Source organism: Anomaloglossus baeobatrachus, chromosome 2 (assembly GCF_048569485.1).
Source record: "Anomaloglossus baeobatrachus isolate aAnoBae1 chromosome 2, aAnoBae1.hap1, whole genome shotgun sequence".
In the NCBI taxonomy this organism is placed as follows: domain Eukaryota; kingdom Metazoa; phylum Chordata; class Amphibia; order Anura; family Aromobatidae; genus Anomaloglossus; species Anomaloglossus baeobatrachus.
The window spans coordinates 537843859-537856531 of NC_134354.1; positions in this window are offsets into that span (position 1 = coordinate 537843859).

Sequence of the window (12673 nt, forward strand, 5' to 3'; positions counted from 1 at the left end):
CATTTTGCTCATCAGTGTAGTCAATCAACTGTCTGCTGGACACCTGTTTAATGGATAATTAGATTTACTGTGGCTAAATTATTGTTACTGTATTTAGAACTTTGTAGTCTAAACTTTAGCTGTACTGCTAAGACTTTTATTCTGGTGTACTCATTTTTACAACATGGTCTTGAATAAATATGTTGGGAAAATTACTTTTTGGGGTGTGCAAAATAATAAATATTGTTTGCAATCCATTTCCCACATTTGTGAGAGTATTTTGTTTTATGGAATTCCATAGAAAATATTAATTCTGAAAGGAAACTAAAGATTTGGTGATGTACTTATTTATGCAAATCACTGCATACATTGCAATATTTCTTCACTCAAAACATACTTTAAAAACTGTTATTCATGCTGATTTACCTGGTGATTTCCTGGAATGAGCTCAAAAATGCTTATACAGTTTTTTCCACGCAAATGGAAATAGCGATATCCCAGTCACTTGTACACGTGTTCATCTGATCAGAGATTCTAGCACACCATTGTTTGTCAGTTACTTGTGCAGCAGTTTTGTTCTAGTAAGTCGTCTTTTTTGGGCCTGAATTACTAGTTAATAAAAATTCTAAAATCAATTGAAAATAATGAAGATTTATATGATCTACATGTGCGTCGTACATACAATCCTCAGCATTAAAAGTGCAGCACCAAGAAGGAAAAGTCATGAAATTACTAAAATCTGAGGATCAATAATCATGTTAGTAATTTGTAGTTGATGAAAAAATGGAAACAAATTTTTCAAGATATCTCAAATTATTCAATATTGAGTATGAATGCCACTCAGAAACAATCACACTTATATGACTTTGCATGATACCAATGAAGTTATTAATGGTTGTCTGAGGAATGTTCTGCTATGCTGAATGCAATTTAGTGCACAAATTATCAAGATCCCCTTCCAGACGCTCCATTTGCAGTTGACAACCAGTGTCATCCCAGATTTGCTCAATGGGAAACAAGGCCGAAGATGCTTAAGGCCATAGCTTAGGACACACAGGCTTCTTAACCCTAGAACGTGCAACCATAGAAATCAACCATAGAAAACAGGTAACCTAGCAGGCCTGCGAGACCCCAGGTATGCGTTCTAGGGTTAAAGTAGCATGGCCAACATTCAAATTGGCGTTGTTGTGTTGCAAAATGACAACCTCTTTCGAGTTTATGGGAGGTGATCCATGTGTACTCATTGGAGATGTTTCAAAAGATCATCAGTGTTTTGGTGGCTTCAGTACATTTTCCAGTTGATTTTTTGCATCTTACACTACTTCCAGACAGTGGAAAAGTTTGAGAGGTTTTGAAAATGTTATTTCTATTTATTCATCAATTGTTCTGTTTATGGCTAGCTGCATGTGAGTTGAGACTCGAATTGCCAATCAATGATTTCCAAATGAAGTTCAGGTCAAGTCTGGGTCCAAAACCAAACTTCAAAAAAATTTGGCTGCACCAGCAGAACCTGAATTTCCACGAGTCTGCTCATCTCTAACTGAGGTGACACCATTACCTACTTCACTATACGAGTGGAGTGATACTGGGGAAGGGGGATTCACTGTGGGGATTCCATACTACATACTCCAGGTGTGTTTGAGTGGGGGCATTTTTGGGAGCATCAATCTCTATAATGGCTATAAATGGTTATCACTGGTGAAAACACTAAAGCGGGTTTTACACAAAGCGACATCGCTAGCGATGTTGCTAGTGATGTTGCTGGTGAAAGCACCCACCCCCGTCGGTTGTGCGTCACGGGCAAATCGCTGCCTGTGGCGCACAACATCGTTTACACCCGTCACACATACTTACCTGCCTAGCGACGTCACTGTGGCCGGCGAACCACCTCCTTTCTAAGGGGGCGGTTTGTTCAGTGTCACAATGACAATAGAAGCTGAGGGGCGGAGATGAGTGGCCGTAACATCCCACCCACCTCCTTCCTTCCTCATTGCGGGCAGCCGCAGGGACAGGTGTTACACCTCGTGGCTCTCCTGTTGCAAGGAATGAGGTGGTCCCCCATTCCTTGTCTGCCACGAGCCCTCCTGCTCAGCAGCACCAAAGGTCTGGGAGACTGCGCAGTCTGCAGGAGTTGCCTCCTCAGAGACGCAGCAGAAGGGTGACACCTAGTGGTTCTCCCCTGGCAAGGGATGGAGCGGTCTCCCATACCTTGCCTGCCACGAGCCCTCCTGCTCAGCATCACAGAGGGTCTGAGAGGTTGCGCAGTGTGCAAAGGATTGATGGTCAGGGAAGCAGCAAGACTTCCCTTATCTCTGCACATTTTGAAACCGAGGATCCCGCCTTTATGACCCAGAGGCAGGAAGATGAGCATGTGCCCCACGTGACGTCTTCTGATTCGCTCACTGATATCACACGGCCCGATAACGAGGCTGGTGATGTGCTGAATCCTGACTGGCCGGGCCAAGACGTCACGAATCCTGATTGGGTCACGCCCATCTCGCGCCCGCACTTGGGTGGAGCTACGCCTCCTTAAAAGCTCCCCCTGCCTTCATGGCGGCGCGCAACCGTCCTTCTATGTTTGGATGTCTGGCAGTGTGCTGCCACGCCACTGCTCAGGCATTATTGTCTTGTGTGGGCTTTGCCCTTGCTGCTTAGGCGGCACCTGGTTTGCAGGCCGTGTTCCTGCCTTGCTGCTCCGGCAGTATCTCCTTCAACAGGCCGTGTTCCTGTCCCAGGTGAGCTCCTCGAGTCTCCACCGGACTCACCTGGTTATTGAAAGCATACGTGCGTGGGCACCTCTGTGCTACCCTCGTGCCATATTCTCGTGACTTCCACTGGCACACGTGCTTGGGCACCTCTGTGCTTCCCCGTGCAACAGGTACACAGAGTTGTGAGATCCGTGCCATACAACCCTCACGGGTTAGGGCGGACCGGTGTACATAGATCATCTGTGACATTCCAGACGATCGCTAGCAGCAACCCGCTCACTCTTCACCCACCATAGCAGCGGTCCCTTACACCGCACAGTGGACCTTGACTGGCGGAAGCTGTCCATTTCCCATCTTGGCACGCTTCCCCGGGTCCCCCTCGTAACAGACAGGGATGTTCCTCGTTCCTGCGGTGTCACACATAGCGATGTGTGCTGCCGCAGGAACGACGAACAATCTGCGTCCTGCAATAGCAACAATAATTGGGATTAGAATGACCAGTCAACGATCATTGATTAGGTGAGTAATCTTGATCGTTAACAGTCGTTCGTGCGTTTCACATGCAATGACATCGCTAACGAGGCCGGATGTGCGTCACAAATTCCGTGACCCCAACGACATCTCGTTAGCGATATCGTTGCGTGTAAAGCCCACTTAAGGGTCTACAATATGGACATATTGGATTACTGTGTACGTGCCACGATATATGTCCTGGTTTATTAATGTAAGAACTTTGCAACGTCCCAAAAATCTATCTGCAGAAATAAAGTAATAATAGACAGTAAGTATACTTTCTGTTGGATACATAAAATAGATTTACACTAGATACATATTTACCATAAGTGAGATCATTTGTCAACTGATCAACTGATCAACTGATCATTTGTCATACATTGGTCAGATGACCTCCATGATATATGGCTGACCCTTAAAATTTGTAAACCTTCAACCAAAGACTTTAAACCTCTATTCAGCAAGATATCTTTTTATCATGAATAAATATAATTATGTAATTATGATCAAGCTTATTTTAGAACAAATTGTTGCCTAAGCACTTGGCTAGTGGTACTCAAGTTATTGCATCTTATGCTATACTACTCATATCAGACCACCCTTAGGTCTCTTTAACATGTCAGTGAAAAACACATGTTTTTCACTGACGTGATAAAGGTGCGTATGTCCCATCGTGTGCCATGATTTTTGCACACGTGTGATCTCCGTGTGCTATCCGTGATAATACACTGAGATCAGGCACTTATACTCACCTGTCCATGCCACTGCTGTCTGCGGTGCTGTGGCCAGCCACCGCTTTCTTCCCACTGTAGCTACTTCTGGGTCAGCTGTGCAGTCCATATGCATGAGCATAATTAGCCGTACTGGAAGCAGGAGACAGCAGCATCTGGAGACAGCATTGCTGGAGAGTGGTGAGATTAAAAAGCTTTTTATTTTAAATGTATGTGTTTTCTGGTATGTGTTTCACAGATCACACTACTGTGTGGTCCATGAGACATCAGTGATGCCGGAGAAAAACAGACATGTTTCCGTGCGCGCTGCACGGAAACACATACCGTATTTTTGGACTATAAGAAGCACCGACCATAAGACGCACCCTGGTTTTAAAATAGGAAAATGAAATTTTAAGCAAAAAATGTGGTCATGACACACTGTTATGGGGCGAGGATCTGCTGCTGACACTGTTATGGGGAATAATGTCCCCAAATTCTCTAACTAAGGTATCCCATCCTGGCAATGATCCTCCTGCCTTGTATATGATCCCAATCCTTGTATATATGTACCCAATTCTGGTATATATTAACATCCTGCTATATACCTCCATCGTGGTATATATTCCCATCCTGCTATATACCGCCATTGTGGTATAGCCCCAATCCTGCTATATAGCACTATCCTGGTATATGCTCTTATCCTGCTATATACTGCCATCCTGCTATATACCCCCATCCTGCTATATACCCCCATCCATCATACTATATACCCCAATCCATCCTGCTATTTACCCCCATCCATCCTACTATATACCCCCATCCATCCTGCTATTTACCTCCATCAATCCTGCTATTTACCCCATCCATCCTGCTATATACCACATCCATCCATCCTGCTATATACCTCCATCCATCCTGATATATACCCCCATCCTGCTATATAACCCCATCCATCATGCTATATACCCCATCCATCATGCTATTTACCCCATCCATCCTGCTATTTACCCCATCCATCCTGCTATATACCCCCATCCATCCTGATATATACCTCCATCCATCCTGCTATATACCCTCATCCATCCTGCTATATACCCCCATCCATCCTGCTATATCCCCTCATCCATCCTGATATATACCTCCATCCATCCTGATATATACCCCATCCATCCTGTTATATACCCCCATCCATCCTGCTATATACCCCCACCAATCCTATTTACCCCCTTCCATCCTGCTATATACCCCCATCCATCCTGATATGTACCTCCATCCATCCTGCTATATACCCCATCCATCCTGATATATACCTCCATCCATCCTGATATATATCCCTATCCATCCTGCTATATACCCCCATCTATTCTGCTATATACCCCCATCCATCCTATTTACCCCCTTCCATCCTGCTATTTACCCCCATCCATCCTGCTATATACCCTCATCCATCCTGCTATATACCCTCATCCATCCTGCTATATACCCTCATCCATCCTGCTATATACCCCCAGCCATCCTGCTATATACCCCCAGCCATCCTGCTATATACCTCATCCATCCTGCTATATACTCCCATCCATCCTGATATATACCCCCATCCATCCTGCTATATACCCCCATCCATCCTGTTATATACCCCCATCCATCCTATTTACCCCCTTCCATCCTGCTATTTACCCCCATCAATCCTGCTATATACCCCCATCCATCCTTCTATATACCCCCATCCATCCTGATATATACCTCCATCCATCCTACTATATACCCTCATCCATCCTGCTATATACCCCCATCCATCCTGCTATATCCCCTCATCCATCCTGCTATATACTCCCATCCATCCTGCTATATATCCCCATCCATCCTGCTATATACCTCATCCATCCTGCTATATACTCCCATCCATCCTGCTATATACCCCCATCCATCCTATTATATACCCCCATCCATCCTATTTACCCCCATCCATCCTGCTTTTTACCCCCATCCATCCTGCTATATACCCCCATCCATCCTGCTATATACCCCCATCCATCCTGCTATATACCCCCATCCATCCTGCTATATACACTCATCCATCCTGCTATATACCTCATCCATCCTGCTATATACCCCCATCCATCCTGATATATACCTCCATCCATCCTGATATATACCCCCATCCATCCTGCTATATACCCCCATTTTGCTAAATGGCCTGTATCCTGTGGCACACAAAAAAAATAAACGTTTATACTCACCTTTCCTTGCTCCCTGCAGCATTGCTCGTCCTCCTGTCAGTGTCGGCAGCAGCACCGCTGACCTGTGTGGAGCCGTCACCGTTGTCTGCAGCATCGCTTGTCCTCCTGTCTGCCTGTCAGCTGACCTGTGTGGAGACTAGCGCTATGCACAGTGATGACGTCATCATCCCTGTGCTCACCGCTCTCTTCACAGATCAGCTGGCCGGCAGATAAGAGGAGATCGCGATGCTGCAGACAATGGTGACAGGTGAATATACTGATTCACTGCACCCAACGCTGATGATGATGCGTGGGGCAGTGAATATAGTCGCACATGATCACTCCAGGCTGTAGTTGCAGGGGTGATCACGCGGCCGGCTGTTAATTATGCGCACACCCCCCGCCCATCATCCCGCCCACCTGTCAGCGCCGGCTTCAGCGCTGAGAGATGATGGGCGGGAGGATGGGCGTGCATATCAAATGAGTGGGCCCATGTGGTCACGGCAGGCTGCTACAGCCTGCTCATGCCATTGATGACCCACTCCACGCAGCATCCTCATTCCCCGCAGCCACATTCAGACCCCCTACTTTCCAACATTTTGGGGGGGGGAAAGTGCGTCTTATAGTCCGAAAAATACGGTAAGAGAATAATCACTAATGTGTGCACAGACCCATTGATTTTAATGGATCTGCGTATGTCCCTGATTCTGGTACGTATAAAAACTGTCACATATGTACCAGAATCACTGACATGTGAAGGGAGCCTTACAGCTATTTCACATATAATGAGTCCAAAAACAAACATGATTGGTTAACTGGTTTCATAAAAAATTAGCCCTCATTTATCTCAGAGAGGAAAATTTAGATTGTGAGCACCACTGGGTGCAGGGAATTATAGAAATGACGACATTCTCCATACAGCACCACAGAAGATGAGTGAGGCTAATGTGCCTCCCCAGCAGCGGATCAAACCGCTCGGATACGGGCGTAGTGTCCGTTTGTGGCTCGAGGGTCTCCAAACCCAGGGGCTTAGGGGCCACACTCTAAAGTAAAAGGGGGATATTTACAGGGGAGTTATACTTTGTGACGCCACCCATGGTGTGCGGTAACTGGGAGTACCGCCGCTGCCGTTGGGATTACCCAGGGTGATGGAGTAGGGCAGCAAGGTGTCGTTGCCCTCCACGGGTAGGGGTAAGCCCCGGGACTCTGGATGATGCTAGTAGGTGCCGTGAAGGGGAAATCACTCAGGTACTCACTCAGCCAATAAGCAGACGCTGACAACCAGGTAAACAAAGTCTCTAGGTGCCACTGCCACTCGAAGGGGTGCTCGTCCGGGTCTCGTCCCCTGCAGTGCTACCTGGTGATCCGTGACCTACCTCCTGGCACAAAGTTTAAATTCACCGCAGTGGCCCAGTAGTCTGTAACTTGCTGGGCCCCGCTCCCCACTGTGGCTAAGTGTTGGAGCCTGCTCTCAGGGCTCACGCTTAGGATTTCAGTGGGCTGCTTGTATGGAAGGCCTTATCCCCCTCATTGCACTAATGCCACGATTCTGGAGCTAGTAGGAACAGTCCATAAAGGCTCCATTCTCTGTGGGTTAATTGCCGGGGGGGCCTGAAGTTTCTCCCCGACCTAGGGTCCGTGTACCCGCCGTGCCTTTGGTCCCGGACCGGTGATAGGACCAGGCTCCCGACCGTTCTCTTTAACAGGTCCAGGCACCTAGCCTCAATCCCCTGCAACCGGGAGTCTGACTCCTCTAGGTCCAGACCACCGTCTGCAACCTAGACAGCTTCTCCTGGGAGCCACTACTCCCAGCCTCCTCCACTGTACTCCTCCACTTCACTACTCCTCTGTATTACTCTCTTCACTCCTCATCTCCCCTTCTTGATCCCTATGTAGGCGACCCTGTTCCGCTCAAGCCGCCCACTGGTGTGCCTGGTGGGTGTGGTACAGGGAGTATCTAGGATTTGATTCGCTGTTGGAGGCAGCACTGTAAGATGGGGACCCAGAACCATGAGGTATTCGAATACCACACTAAAGAGAAAGAGCGTGCAGTACCCTGTGACGACCTGATAGTCCAGGGGCGTCACACTAAGCTCCCATGAGAAATAGTTGGTGCATTTTTGACGTTGCAAATTATAATGTTGCAAATTAAATTTCTGATAAAACCTATCCACTTTGCTGGACTTGTATGAAACGGGGGGGGGGGTTTAAAAGCTCACCAAAAACTTATCATAGGAACTTAATCTAAAATTGAAAATTAAGCAACAGGGTGTAGAGACTATATGGAAAAGGGCCAGGTTTATTAATGAAATTGCGCTTGAGTGTTAGGGGCACTTTGCACACTGCGGCATCGCAGGCCGATGCTGCGATGCCGAGTGCGATAGTGCCCGCCCCCGTCGCAGCAGCGATATGTGGTGATAGCTGGCGTAGCGAAAGCTATCGCTACGCCAGCTTCACACACACACTCACCTGCCGTGCGACGTCCCTGTAGCCGGCGACCCGCCTCCTTGTTAAGGGGGCGGGTCGTGCGGCGTCACTGCGACGTCACACGGCAGGCGGCCAATCAGAGCGGAGGGGCGGAGATGAGCAGGTTGTCAACATCCTGCCCACCTCCTTCCTTCCGCATATCCTACGGAAGCCGCAGTGAGGCCGGTAGGAGACGTTCCTCGCTCCTGCGACTTCACACACAGCGATGTGTGCAGCCGCAGGAGCGAGGAACAACATCGGACCGTCGCGTCAGCATAATCATGGATTACGCCGACGCTGCACCGATGATACGATTACGACGCTTTTGCGCTCGTTAATCGTATCATCCAGCCTTTACACACTGCGATGTCGCATGCGATGCCGGAAGTGCGTCATTTTCAATTTGACCCCACCGACATCGCACCTGCGATGTCGCAGTGTGCAAAGTGCCCCTTAGTGTATTTTCATTGGATTGTGAAAGATATTAACTTGTTTTCTAAACTCCCCAAAGCACAGCCTGGCAATGTTCAGCAGCCTGCACCATATTCCCCAACATGAGTGTGCTCTACACCAAATTAAATTGGTATATCCTTGAGCTATACCCCTGTTTAGTAATCTCCTATGTAACCTTACCTTGCTCTTTTGCACTGAATGCACATTCGTTTAGATCTCTGTGTGTTTTATTACCATTTTATTTTAAAGCTTTGTTTAACATACTTGCACAGAGTACATGAAGGGGGATTTTACAGTCTATACAAACGGCTTTAGATGGCTCAATAAAACCTGCACTAATTGTATACTATTAAGGTAGACAGTTACAAATCAAGTGGAGTCTAATCCCTACTATAATCACTGCAATATAAAAGCACCTCTTCAGCAAACACTACATGCCCGTTCGCTGTGCCTTGGTGATAATTAGGGTAAGCTACCAAGTTCAGTCCTATTGAACTGATAAGTATTTTGTCCTTAGCAGTAAATGTCTGAGTATCACCCCCTCTGTGAATGAACCACTGCACCCTTCTGTTTAACTAGTTTTCGAGCAGTAAAAGAAAAACATTTTTACGGCTTCCAATAATTGTCCTTTAATCACTATGCCATTTCATGGCAGCCTAATGAACATGCTTATGTTTGAGAAAATGCAGACCGAAGGAGGCATGAGAGGCCTGGTACAGTATTCAATAGGATTGGTACTTGTTTACTCATTAGTCATTATACTTGTTTCACTAGAGAAAGAAAATGTCAACACAAAAGAATTAGGCACTAAAAATCAATCTCAACCACAAACCATTTGTAATGAAACCTCTATAAGACCATGACCAAAGTGGTCTTTCCAAAAAACACAATCCGTATGCATAATATATAGTAGAACTGAAGATCTGGTCTAAATAAGTCTTCTCAACGAGTTAGTGTATCCGTCTGAGTTCACATGGCACTGCCCACTACGTTCAGTTGCAAGTTGAGGCTCATATCCGAACCCTTGTATCATGGGATTCACGGAGGTATGCACCGACAGGGTCATTGACTATAGTGATGCAGATGGAGTCACAGTGTGCTGTCATGCGAATTGTTTCCTGTATATCCCTAGCTGAGGTGGGCAGCAAGACGTACGTTTGGAGTCAATGAACCCAACTTCAGAGAAGTTTCACTACACATTACTAGGAGACTACAGCCCTAATTCATTAAAGTGTTTACACTGTTATAATGGCATAAAACACCTTAATATGTTGCAACATTTTTACAAAACTCATAAGTTGCTCAAAACTATTGCAACATTTGGTGTTTACACGCCAGTGTCAACTAGATGCACCAATATAGATGTGGCATAGGCAGGAAATGCACGGGATGGGGGAGTAGCTGTGCCTTCCCATCAAATTCATGTATATTTACTCCAGTTTAGTGCAGTAACTTATTAAAGAATTGTACTACAACCACTGACTGCACTACATTTCTGGAGATAGCACATGCCAGGTAACACATGCGCCTAATTCATAAGGGGTATACAGCTCTTAATAAATTAGGCGCATTATGTCAAGCATGTTCCTTTAATTCAAAAACTACTCCTGCATATTTTTTTTTAAATTCAGCGCTGGAGTGGTGTTATAATTCTAAGTCCCCTGCCTCTAGTCTTATACTCAAACTCTTTTCAAAATGAAGGAGCCTGAAAAGACAAAAGGCGCTAATAGGGTACTAATGATACAAATGTTTATAGAATAAATATCAGATGCACTCACCTGATACAGTTGTGAAAATAGTCACAACTGCTATTGAAAGTGTGTAAGTTACGGCTACAGCAGGCACCACAAGGAGATCATGGTCAAAATGTCAAATAGAAGTGAACTCCCGCGCTGTCGTAAGACGGTTGTCAGCAGTAATGGTTAAGTCGTGATTTTATTATGCGTTTCAGAGATCACATCCCCTTCCTCAGATATATACGTGTTATTTATCTGAGGAAGGAGATGTGATCTCTGAAATGCGTAATAAATTCACGTTTAGCCATTACTGCTGACCATTTTCTTATGACATCGCATGAGTCCACTGCTACTCCCCCTCTTTTATCCTCCTCTATTTTCAGAGTCGCTTTCATCACTTTCTGGCAGTTTGTGACCTGCCGGCTAGTCCAGTTGAAGGAGTGAGACAGAAGTCGCAACTCAATAGTAGACTCATTCTGGCTCACCTAGACTTACATTGAGAGCTTACATTGAGAGCTTGTGATGTAACTTCTGACTTATGATCAGTCAGAAATTATGGACACAAGATGGCGCCATGGGGTACGAGCAACACTGACAAAAGATAAAAATGACTGAGGGTAAAGTGTAAGACCGGGGGCAGGTGACTTACATTTAAGGTGCCAGTCCAGCACTGAAAAAAAAAAGCTGGAGCGCTTTAAAACTGGCATGTGCAATGTCAGTATTAATGATTTGGCCCTTATACAGTATATCCTACATTATAGGCCTCATTCAGATACTCGTGTTTTATATACATCTTCTATCCATGTTTTCCACATGTCTACAAAATTAAAGTGAGACAGGATCTGTTTTTCATCAAACTCACATATTCAAGTCATGGGTTTGGGAAAAATTATTGATATTTGGTTTTCATTGTTTGCTAGGACAAGCTTGAGAAGCTCCATTAGTTTTTTGGGGTATTTTGAGGAGGTTATACAAGAGTAACCGATGAACTACTGATGGTAACAACTGACCTCTGATGAAACACTGATGAAATTATATGATCACGCACACTAATAAAAATTAATTTATGGACATCTAAATGAGACTGCAGGGTTTTCACCTATACTTTTGAAAAAGTACTATATTGCACCATACACTGAGATTTCTATATGTGCTTTATTCCCAAATCAAGACCCCACCTATCTCTTGGGTATTTCCAACCTCATAAAAGCAATTGTGAGGTCCAGCACTTTAAACCATCGGACTACTCGCTTTACTATTATAAACTACATTACCAGGGTGTAAGAGTGGTGGACAATTGCTGTCGCCTTTCTGCACCTGAAGACATTAATCGCAATGTGTAGTGTAATGTGAATAATGTCTTGTGTCTTTTGTATATAATATTTTATGTGAACTGTGATGATAAATTGTAATGTGTAGTATGCCATAGCATTTGTTTAGCAAGTTACCAGACCATAGGATAAGCAACAATTAAGTGTTGGGACTTACTCACATTGGGAGGAGCTATTTGATAGAATAAGAAACGGTTCATTTTAGAAGAGTCTGTTCAGTTGAAGATCTAATTAGTGATAGTTAAGGCGGCGTTAAACGCTACGATTTATCTGACGATATGTAGTCGGGGTCATGGATTCTGTGACACACATCCGGCATCGTTAGTGACGTCGTTGCGTGTAACACCTACAAGCGACTCCGAACGATCGCAAATAGGTTGATCGTTGACACGTCATTCACTTTCAAAATATTGTTCATCGTTTGGAACGCAGCAGACATATTGGTACGTTTGACACCCTGCAAACGACGAACAACATCCATATGGCCGCCTTGGTCAAACAATATATTGCTGAACGATTTTGCGTCACTTGTGCGATCCTTACGTGTGCTGCTAA